We start from the raw sequence: 10,362 nt of genomic DNA on the forward strand, positions 1-10,362 counted from the left end.
GGGGGGGTTAAAGGTTCCCTTTCAACTTGCTCCACTGCAGGCTTCGGCCTACACTCTGCTCCTCTTTGATTCCCTGGGTTTCAACACTGTCAGTTGCCACCTGGAAGTGTTGTCTACACAGAAAAAACACTAGGTGATGTGTCAGTGGGGTTCAGCACCGCCAGCTGTTCCCCTGCTGTGTAGTCGGCAACGTGTCCAGCACAAGCCACGCTGGCACAACAGAACAAAAGCTGCCACCAGTGCAGGCTTCGGCCTACACTCTGCTCCTCTCCTCCTCCTGCTGACCCTGGGCTCAAACACCGCTAGTTTTTGCCCGGAAGTGCTAGCTGCACAGAGAAAAACACCAGCCAATGTGTTAGTGGGGTTCAGCACCGCCAGCTGTTCCCCTGCTGTGTAGCCGGCAACGTGACCTGCAAACGCCACGCAGGCACATGAACTGAAATTGAAGGGAACCTGGTCCCACCCCCCCAGGTGTTTCTATGTATAACAGCCACCTAGTACAGCAGTACTGCTGCATTTGTACAAGGTGGCTGACTTTTTCTCCTTGCCCACGTGGAACTCAACACGTACAAAATGTGTCTCATTGAGACCATTCCACTGTCCCTGAGGTGTGACTTTCCTTTCTAATGATACGCAGCACCCCCCTTGGTAGCGTTTCCCGTCTTTTGTCATCATGGTTAGCTGGCTGCGCCTGTGCATCCGCCCTGCTAGAAACAACGCCCCTCGTTGTCATATTTATTTTGTCAGCGAGGGTGTGGTTTATGGGCACGAGCAGTGCATATGTTCGCCTGTCTTAACTCATCTCCTTCCGCCTTCTTCAGACTGTGCGGCCTCATGGCCGTGGTAGGCGATAAGGGATCAGCTGAGGCCGCCCAGTCTGGAGCAGGTGTAAGGACATGTGTAAGCGGCAAACCTATTTACTGCACAAGGCCACGAATCCCAGCCACGCAGTGTGATTTTTTGAAAACACACTGTGGGTCTGGGATTCATGTCCATCGCTAACCGCAACGGCCGAAATGAAATGAGGTCAGAAGACAGGAAGCGCTCACAGCGCATGGCCAAGGGATCACAATAGCGCAGACTCCTGTACAGCAAATAACAACGCTCAGGAATCTGCGCCCAGTACCTAGGTGCAAATTTTGACACCTCTGCTGCGTCTCCTTAAAAAGACAAGTCACGCCTCCACAACTGTTTGACAGTATAATGGGCTAAATAGTGTACGTGTTTTAGTCAGCGTGTGCAAGGAGCAAAACAAATAGAGCAACCTTTTACTTGTGCAGCATTAATGCTGCACAAGGTGTGGCTCTTGTACCTTGCAACACCTGAGGGGGGTTAAAGGTAACCTTTGAAATTGGTTCAACTAGGCTTCGGCCTACACTCTGCTCCTCTCCTGCTGACCCTGGGCTCAAACACCGCTAGTTTTTGCCCGGAACTGCTAGCTGCACAGAGAAAAACACCAGTCAATATGTTAGTGAGGTTCAGCACCGCCAGCTGTTCCCCTGCTGTGTAGTCGGCATCGTGTCCAGCACAAGCCACGCTGGCACAACTGACCAAAAGCTGCCACCAGTGCAGGCTTTGGCCTACACTCTGCTCCTCTCCTCCTCCTGCTGACCCTGGGCTCAAACACCGCCAGTTTCTGCCCGGAAGTGCTAGCTGCACAGAGAAAAACACCAGCCAATGTGTTAGTGGGGTTCAGCACCGCCAGCTGTTCCCCCGCTGTGTAGCCGGCATCGTGTCCAGCACAAGCCACGCTGGCATAACTGACCAAAAGCTGCCACCAGTGCAGGCTTCGGCCTACACATTGCTCCTCTCCTCCTCCTGCTGACCCTGGGCTCTAACACCGCCAGTTTTTGCCCGGACATGCGAGCTGCACAGAGAAAAACACCAGTCAATGTGTCAGTGGGGTTCAGCACCGCCAGCTGTTCCCCTGCTGTGTAGCTTGCAACGTGACCTGCAAACGCCACGCAGGCACATGAACTGAAATTGAAGGGAGCCTGCCCCCCACCCCCAGGTGTTTCTATGTAAAACAGCCACCTTGTACAGCAGTACTGCTGCATTTGTACAAGGTGGCTGACTTTTTCTCCTTGCCCACGTGGAACTCAACACGTACAAAATGTGTCTCATTGAGACCATTCCACTGTCCCTGAGGTGTGACTTTCCTTTCTAATGATACGCAGCACCACCCTTGTTAGCGCTGCCCGTCTTTTGACATCATTGGTTAGCTGGCTGCGCCTGTGCGTCTGCCCTGCTCGAAACAATGCCCCTCGGTGTCTTATTTTTTTGAACAGCGAGGGTGTGATTGATGGGCATGTGCAGTGCGTATGTTTGCCTGTGTTCACTCATCTCCTTCCGCCTTCTTCAGACTGGGTGTCCTCATGGCCGCGGCAGGCGATAAGGGATCAGATGAGGCCGCCCAGTCTGAAGCAGGTGTAAGGACATGTGTGAGCGTCAAACATATTTACTGAACAAGGCCACGAATCCCAGCCACGCAGTGTGATTTTTTGAAAACACACTGTGGGTCTGGGATTCATGTCCATCGCTAACCGTAACGGCCGACATTAAATGAGGTCAGAAGACAGGAAGCGCTCACAGCGCATGGCCAAGGGATCCCAATAGCGCAGACTCCTGTACAGCAAATAACAACGCTCAGGAATCTGCGCACAGCAGCTAGGTGTAAATTTTGACACCTGTGCTGCATCTCCTTAAAAAGACTAGTAGTCACGCCTCCACTACTGTTTGACAGTATAATGGGCTAAATAGTGTACGTGTTTTATTCAGCGTGTGCAAGGAGCAAAATTAAATAGAGCAACCTTTGACTTGTGCATCATTAATGCTGTTCAAGGTGTGGCTCTTGTACCTTGCAACACCTGAGGGGGGGGGTTAAAGGTAACCTTTGAAATTGGTTCAACTAGGCTTCGGCCTACATTCTGCTCCTCTACTCCTCCTGCTGACCCTGGGCTCAAACAACGCCAGTTTCTGCCCGGACATGCTAGCTGCACAGAGAAAAACACCAGCCAATGTGTTAGTGGGGTTCAGCACCGCCAGCTGTTCCCCTGCTGTGTAGTCGGCATCGTGTCCAGCACAAGCCACGCTGGCACAACTGACCAAAAGCTGCCACCAGTGCAGGCTTCGGCCTACACTTTGCTCCTCTCCTCCTCCTGCTGACCCTGGGCTCAAACAACGCCAGTTTCTGCCCGGACATGCTAGCTGCACAGAGAAAAACACCAGCCAATGTGTTAGTGGGGTTCAGCACCGCCAGCTGTTCCCCTGCTGTGTAGTCGGCATCGTGTCCAGCACAAGCCACGCTGGCACAACTGACCAAAAGCTGCCACCAGTGCAGGCTTCGGCCTACACTTTGCTCCTCTCCTCCTCCTGCTGACCCTGGGCTCAAACAACGCCAGTTTCTGCCCGGACATGCTAGCTGCACAGAGAAAAACACCAGCCAATGTGTTAGTGGGGTTCAGCACCGCCAGCTGTTCCCCTGCTGTGTAGCTGGCAACGTGTCCTGCAAACGCCACGCAGGCACATGAACTGAAATTGAAGGGAGCCTGCCCCCCACCCCCCTAGGTGTTTCTATGTATAACAGCCACCTTGTACAGCAGTACTGCTGCATTTGTACAAGGTTGCTGACTTTTTCTCCTTGCACACGTGGAACTCAACAAGTACAAAATGTATCTCATTACAGACCATTACAATGTCCCTGAGGTGTGACTTTCCTTTTTAATGACACGCAGCACCCCCATTGTTAGCGCTGCCCGTTTCCTGACATCATTGGTTGGCTGGCTGTGCCTGTGCGTCCCCCCTGCCCGACACAACGCCCCCCGTTGTCTCATATATTTTGACTGCGAGGGTGTGATTGATGGGCACGAGCAGTGTATATGTTCCCCTGTCTTCACTCCCCTCCTTCCGCCTTCTTCTGACTGTGCGGCCTCATGGCTGCGGCATGCGATAAGGGATCAGCTGAGGCCGCCCAGTCTGAAGCAGGTGTAAGGACATGTGTGAGCGGCGAACATATTTACTGCACAAGGCCACGAATCCCAGCACCGCAGTGTGACTTTAGGAAAAGCCACTGTGGGTCTGGGATTTATGGCCATCGTTATCCGCAACGGCCAACATGAAATGAGGTCATGAGACGGCCTGCACTAACAGGGTATTGCCAAGGGATAACACAAGAGCGCAGTTTCCTGTACTGCAAATAACAACGGTAAGGAATCTGCGCACAGCACCTAGGTGTAAATTTGTACACCTGTGCTGCGTCTCCTTAAAAAGACTAGTAGACTAGTCACGCCTCCACTACTGTTTGACAGTATAATGGGCTAAATAGTGTACGTGTTTAATTCAGCGTGTGCAAGGAGCAAAATTAAATAGAGCAACCTTTGACTTGTGCATCATTAATGCTGTTCAAGGTGTGGCTCTTGTACCTTGCAACACCTGAGGGGGGGTTAAAGGTAACCTTTGAAATTGGTTCAACTAGGCTTCGGCCTACACTCTGCTCCTCTACTCCTCCTGCTGACCCTGGGCTCAAACACCGCTAGTTTTTGCCCGGAACTGCTAGCTGCACAGAGAAAAACACCAGTCAATGTGTTAGTGGGGTTCAGCAACGCCAGCTGTTCCCCTGCTGTGTAGTCGGCAACGTGTCCAGCACAAGCCACGCTGGCACAACAGAACAAAAGCTGCCACCAGTGCAGGCTTCGGCCTACACTTTGCTCCTCTCCTCCTCCTGCTGACCCTGGGCTCAAACAACGCCAGTTTCTGCCCGGACATGCTAGCTGCACAGAGAAAAACACCAGCCAATGTGTTAGTGGGGTTCAGGACCGCCAGCTGTTCCCCTGCTGTGTAGTCGGCATCGTGTCCAGCACAAGCCACGCTGGCACAACTGAACAAAAGCTGCCACCAGTGCAGGCTTCGGCCTACACTTTGCTCCTCTCCTCCTCCTGCTGACCCTGGGCTCAAACAACGCCAGTTTCTGCCCGGACATGCTAGCTGCACAGAGAAAAACACCAGCCAATGTGTTAGTGGGGTTCAGCACCGCCAGCTGTTCCCCTGCTGTGTAGCTGGCAACGTGTCCTGCAAACGCCACGCAGGCACATGAACTGAAATTGAAGGGAGCCTGCCCCCCACCCCCAGGTGTTTCTATGTATAACAGCCACCTTGTACAGCAGTACTGCTGCATTTGTATAAGGTGGCTGACTTTTTGTCCTTGCCCACGTGGAACTCAAAACGTACAAAATGTGTCTCATTGAGACCATTCCACTGTCCCTGAGGTGTGACTTTCCTTTCTAATGATACGCAGCACCCCCCTTGGTAGCGCTTCCCGTCTTCTGACATCATTGGTTGGCTTGTTGCGCCTGTGCGTCCGCCCTGCCTGAAACAATGCTCCTCGTTGTCTTATTTTGACTGCGAGGGTGTGATTGATGGGCACGAGCAGTGCATATCTTCACCTGTCTTAACTCATCTCCTTCCGCCTTCTTCAGACTGTGCAGCCTCATGGCCGCGGCATGCGAGAAGGGATCAGCAGAGGCCGCCCAGTCTGAAGCAGGTGTAAGGACGTGTGTGAGCGGCCAAAATATTTACTGCTCAAGGCCACGAATCACAGCACCGCAGTGTGACTTTATGAAAAGGCACTGTGGGTCTGGGATTTATGGCCATCGTTAACCGCACCGGCCAACATGAAATGAGGTCATAAGACGGGCAGCTCTAACAGGGCATTGCCAAGGGATAACACAAGAGCGCAGACTCCTGTACAGCAAATAACAACGCTCAGGAAGCTGCGCCAAGCACCAAGTCGTTATTTGGGACACCTGTGCTGCGTCTCCTTAAAAAGCCAAGTCACGCATCCACTACAGTTTGACTGTAGAATGGGCTAAATTGTGTACGTCTTTCATTCAGCGTGTGCAAGTAGACAAATTAATAGAGCAACCTTTCACTTGTGCAGCATTAATACTGCACAAGGTGTGTCTCTTGTACTTTGTAACACCTGAGGGGGGGTTAAAGGTTTCCTTTGAAATTGGTTCAAATAGGCTTCGGCCTACACTCTGCTCCTCTCCTCCTCCTCCTGCTTCAACACAGGCTCTAACATCGCTAGTTTTTGACCGCAAGTGCTAGCTGCACAGAGAAAAACACACGCCATTGTGTTAGTGGGGTTCAGCAACGCCAGCTGTTCCCCCACTGTGTAGCCGGCAAAGTGTCCTGCAAACGCAACGCAGACACAAAGCTGCCTCCAGTGCAGGCTTCGGCCTACACTCTGCTCCCCCTGCTTACCCTTAGCTCCAACACCGCTAGTTGGGGCTCTAGGAAGACAATCTTTAATAGGCAACGCATCTGGGTTCCAGCACCGCCAGCTGGTTCTCGGCAGTGTTCTTGTCACAGGTACTCCCTCGTGCCAAGCCTGGTTTCAGCACCGTCAGCTGTTTCCGGGTTGTGTCAAGCTCACTGAGACGCCTATGCTTGCCCCGTCGTGGTGCGGTCGGGTTAGCCAACTCCAGGGTGCCTCCAGTTTAGGAGCTTCCTATGTGGGCTGCGTGAACTGGTAGTCAAGGCTGGTTCTGTAGTGCCAGTAGGCCCAGCTCCCCCTGTAGGACTGTTGGGGTTCGGTAACTGCGGCTGCCTCGCAGCCTAGCTGTTCTCTCCTCTCCTGTGGGCCTTGGGGTCCACCACCTGGTTCCAGCACCGTCAGCTGGTTCCAGGCCGAGCCTTTGGCTTAGGTGCCTCCTCCTGGGTATCCGAGTTCCGCCAACGTCAGGCGGTCCTTGGTAGTGCTTTTAAGCGCGGGCACCTACAGCTTAGTAACCGGGTTCCAGCACCGCCAGCTGGTCCTCGGTCGTGCCATTGGCTCTTGCACACTGGGGCAACGCATCTGGGTTCCAGCACCGCCAGCTGGTTCTCGGCAGTGTTCTTGTCACAGGTACTCCCTCGTGCCAAGCCTGGTTTCAGCACCGTCAGCTGTTTCTGGGTTGTGTCAAGCTCACTGAGACGCCTATGCTTGCCCCGTCGTGGTGCGGTCGGGTTAGCCAACTCCAGGGTGCCTCCAGTTTAGGAGCTTCCTATGTGGGCTGCGTGAACTGGTAGTCAAGGCTGGTTCTGTAGTGCCAGTAGGCCCAGCTCCCCCTGTAGGACTGTTGGGGTTCGGTAACTGCGGCTGCCTCGCAGCCTAGCTGTTCTCTCCTCTCCTGTGGGCCTTGGGGTCCACCACCTGGTTCCAGCACCGTCAGCTGGTTCCAGGCCGAGCCTTTGGCTTAGGTGCCTCCTCCTGGGTATCCGAGTTCCGCCAACGTCAGGCGGTCCTTGGTAGTGCTTTTAAGCGCGGGCACCTACAGCTTAGTAACCGGGTTCCAGCACCGCCAGCTGGTCCTCGGTCGTGCCATTGGCTCTTGCACACTGGGGCAACGCATCTGGGTTCCAGCACCGCCAGCTGGTTCTCGGCAGTGTTTTTGTCACAGGTACTCCCTCGTGCCAAACCTGGTTTCAGCACCGTCAGCTGTTTCCGGGGTGTGTCAAACTCGCTGAGACGCCTATGTTTGCCCCGTCGTGTTGCAGTCGGGTTAGCCAACTCCAGGGTGCCTCCAGTTTAGGAGCTTCCTATGTGGGCTGCGTGAACTGGTAGTCAAGGCTGGTTCTGTAGTGCCAGTAGGCCCAGCTCCCCCTGTAGGACTGTTGGGGTTCGGTAACTGCGGCTGCCTCACGGCCTAGCTGTTCTCTCCTCTCCTGTGGGCCTTGGGGTCCACCACCTGGTTCCAGCACCGTCAGCTGGTTCCAGGCCGAGCCTTTGGCTTAGGTGCCTCCTCCTGGGTATCCGAGTTCCGCCAACGTCAGGCGGTCCTTGGTAGTGCTTTTAAGCGCGGGCACCTACAGCTTAGTAAGCGGGTTCCAGCACCGCCAGCTGGTCCTCGGTCGTGCCATTGGCTCTTGCACACTGGGGCAACGCATCTGGGTTCCAGCACAGCCAGCTGGTTCTCGGCAGTGTTCTTGTCACAGGTACTCCCTCGTGCCAAGCCTGGTTTCAGCACCGTCAGCTGTTTCCGGGTTGTGTCAAGCTCACTGAGACGCCTATGCTTGCCCCGTCGTGGTGCGGTCGGGTTAGCCAACTCCAGGGTGCCTCCAGTTTAGGAGCTTCCTATGTGGGCTGCGTGAACTGGTAGTCAAGGCTGGTTCTGTAGTGCCAGTAGGCCCAGCTCCCCCTGTAGGACTGTTGGGGTTCGGTAACTGCGGCTGCCTCGCGGCCTAGCTGTTCTCTCCTCTCCTGTGGGCCTTGGGGTCCACCACCTGGTTCCAGCACCGTCAGCTGGTTCCGGGCCGAGCCTTTGGCTTAGGTGCCTCCTCCTGGGTATCCGAGTTCCGCCAACGTCAGGCGGTCCTTGGTAGTGCTTTTAAGCGCGGGCACCTACAGCTTAGTAACCGTGTTCCAGCACCGTCAGCTGGTCCTCGGTCGTGCCATTGGCTCTTGCACACTGGGGCAACGCATCTGGGTTCCAGCACCGCCAGCTGGTTCTCGGCAGTGTTTTTGTCACAGGTTCTCCCTTGTGCCAAACCTGGTTTCAGCACCGTCAGCTGTTTCCGGGGTGTGTCAAACTCGCTGAGACGCCTATGTTTGCCCCGTCGTGTTGCAGTCGGGTTAGCCAACTCCAGGGTGCCTCCAGTTTAGGAGCTTCCTATGTGGGCTGCGTGAACTGGTAGTCAAGGCTGGTTCTGTAGTGCCAGTAGGCCCAGCTCCCCCTGTAGGACTGTTGGGGTTCGGTAACTGCGGCTGCCTCGCGGCCTAGCTGTTCTCTCCTCTCCTGTGGGCCTTGGGGTCCACCACCTGGTTCCAGCACCGTCAGCTGGTTCCGGGCCGAGCCTTTGGCTTAGGTGCCTCCTCCTGGGTATCCGAGTTCCGCCAACGTCAGGCGGTCCTTGGTAGTGCTTTTAAGCGCGGGCACCTACAGCTTAGTAACCGTGTTCCAGCACCGTCAGCTGGTCCTCGGTCGTGCCATTGGCTCTTGCACACTGGGGCAACGCATCTGGGTTCCAGCACCGCCAGCTGGTTCTCGGCAGTGTTTTTGTCACAGGTACTCCCTCGTGCCAAACCTGGTTTCAGCACCGTCAGCTGTTTCCGGGGTGTGTCAAACTCGCTGAGACGCCTATGTTTGCCCCGTCGTGTTGCAGTCGGGTTAGCCAACTCCAGGGTGCCTCCAGTTTAGGAGCTTCCTATGTGGGATGCGTGAACTGGTAGTAAAGGCTGGTTCTGTAGTGCCAGTAGGCCCAGCTCCCCCTGTAGGACTGTTGGGGTTCGGTAACTGCGGCTGCCTCGCGGCCTAGCTGTTCTCTCCTCTCCTGTGGGCCTTCGGGTCCACCACCTGGTTCCAGCACCGTCAGCTGGTTCCGGGCCGAGCCTTTGGCTTAGGTGCCTCCTCCTGGGTATCCGAGTTCCGCCAACGTCAGGCATTCCTTGGTAGTGCTTTTAAGCGCGGGCACCTACAGCTTAGTAACCGTGTTCCAGCACCGTCAGCTGGTCCTCGGTCGTGCCATTGGCTCTTGCACAATGGGGCAACGCATCTGGGTTCCAGCACCGCCAGCTGGTTCTCGGCAGTGTTCTTGACACAGGTACTCCCTCGTGCCAAGCCTGGTTTCAGCACCGCCAGCTGTTTCCGGGTTGTGTCAAGCTCACTGAGACGCCTATGCTTGCCCCATCGTGGTGCGGTCGGGTTAGCCAACTCCAGGGTGCCTCCAGTTTAGGAGCTTCCTATGTGGGCTGCGTGAACTGGCAGTCAAGGCTGGTTCTGTAGTGCCAGTAGGCCCAGCTCCCCCTGTAGGACTGTTGGGGTTTGGTAACTGCGGCTGCCTCGCGGCCTAGCTGTTCTCTCCTTTCCTGTGGGCCTTCGGGTCCACCACCTGGTTCCAGCACCGTCAGCTGGTTCCGGGCCGAGCCTTTGGCTTAGGTGCCTCCTCCTGGGTATCCGAGTTCCGCCAACGTCAGGCGGTCCTTGGTAGTGCTTTTTAGCACGGGTACCTCCTGCTTAGTAACCGGGTTCCAGTAACGTCAGCTGGTCCTCGGTAGTTCCATAGGCTCTTGAACCTTCGGGTAGCCATCCGAGTTCCAGTTCCATCAGCTGGTTCTTGGCATTTTCTCAGCCTTCTTGTACCTTCTGCTACATTTCCAAGTTGAAGACCCTAAAGTCGACGACCCGGAAGACCACCCCGATGACGACGACGACGACCCGGAAGACCACCCCGATGACGACGACGACGACGGCGGAGACGACGACGGCTGAGACGACGACGGCGGAGATGACGACACTGGAGACGACGACCCTGGAGACGACGACATGGAAGACCGAGAAGCAGAAGAACAAGAGGCTGCAGAACAAAGAGCAGAAGAACATTAAG

This window comes from Ranitomeya imitator, chromosome 5 (assembly GCF_032444005.1).
Source record: "Ranitomeya imitator isolate aRanImi1 chromosome 5, aRanImi1.pri, whole genome shotgun sequence".
Classification (NCBI taxonomy): domain Eukaryota; kingdom Metazoa; phylum Chordata; class Amphibia; order Anura; family Dendrobatidae; genus Ranitomeya; species Ranitomeya imitator.